General features: G+C 39.6%; 1 protein-coding gene across 1 annotated transcript in view; it reads right to left on the reverse strand.

The window, feature by feature from the left end:
- Window positions 1–504: 504 nt before the first annotated feature.
- Window positions 505–1,184, reverse strand: part of slc27a6 (solute carrier family 27 member 6) — a 40,754-nt gene continuing 40,074 nt past the window's right edge. The window contains exon 10 of the mRNA XM_023984691.2: window positions 505–1,184. This exon is cut by the window's right edge and continues 325 nt beyond it. The gene's annotated coding sequence lies outside the window, so the exon portion shown is untranslated.

Genomic DNA, 1,184 nt, shown 5'->3' on the forward strand with positions numbered 1-1,184 from the left:
CTGTTGTCTCCTTCTATAGCCTGGTCCCAGACCTGTTTGTGCTCTTGCCAACTCCATCGCAAGTCAAATATGACAAGCATTGTCATGAAAATGGCTGACAAGGAGTTGGCATGATAGCGCCAATAGAATGGCCCTCGGGCTAGTATTTTACAGTTGCTCCAGAACCACGTTGTTATTTTATTGGAGGGGATAAGGCATGTTGATAAAGCATTAACACTGGTTTGACTGAATTGAACCCTTAATGGATCCCTGACAAGCTTCTCAGCTATCATTTTGACAGTAAATATAATCACTTTGCATCACATTCAGACCTGGGTTCAAATAGTATTTGTTTTCTTGAGCTGGTCTTACAATGGAACCGATTCATAAGTACAAGTAAGGAAATAAAGACTATTTTGGACCTGGGTCTGGTTACATTTCAGAGTAACACAAGATGGTAATGACTAACTGGCAAACTGTTGAAAACATGACATAATGCATGACYCCCTTAATAAACTAGTGCTGTGCCAGTGGACTGTGCCATCTCAACACAGTTACTGAAGGACACCTAACAAATGTACTTTTGCCAAACACACCTACTTTGGTTTAAATTATGAGCCTTAACTATATGTATAAAATATTTATTTAAAAAACAAAAGCAGAATTACTACTATTTTTGTAGCAAAGCATATGGACCGTTTCTGATATTAAAAGTTCATATCTACGTTGGTTAGTGTAGTAGGTCAGAACGAAGAATTTTGGGTGACCAGAATGTGGTCACCAGTGCTTCAAACACACYACGCCTCTATTTAGTCTGCCATTCGTCTTTATTTCAAGGAGGAACTAGTGACACCCCATCAATTTGTAAGTCGCTCTGGATAAGAGCGTCTGCTAAATGACTTAAATGTAAATGTAAATCCGCAAATTAAAATGGCACAGACGGACAGTGGAAGTGCTGATTGTCGAGGTTCACTGGTCTCAAGTCAATTTAGCCTCCTCAGCTGAACTGTGTTGACAATAGATCTGGAAACCAGAGAGGAAAACAGGCACTCCACAAGTTTTTTTTTGTGTTAAAAAAAATKAAATCAGATGAGGCACAATTTAACCCCCCACCCGAGGGTATTTGATGTCTCGATGTTCCATCAAGGTCAACAATAAGATAGACCCTCCCCCTATTCATTATTAACCCACTCTGTTGATCCAGA

This window comes from Salvelinus sp. IW2-2015, linkage group LG4q.1:29, assembly GCF_002910315.2.
Source record: "Salvelinus sp. IW2-2015 linkage group LG4q.1:29, ASM291031v2, whole genome shotgun sequence".
In the NCBI taxonomy this organism is placed as follows: Eukaryota; Metazoa; Chordata; class Actinopteri; order Salmoniformes; family Salmonidae; genus Salvelinus; species Salvelinus sp. IW2-2015.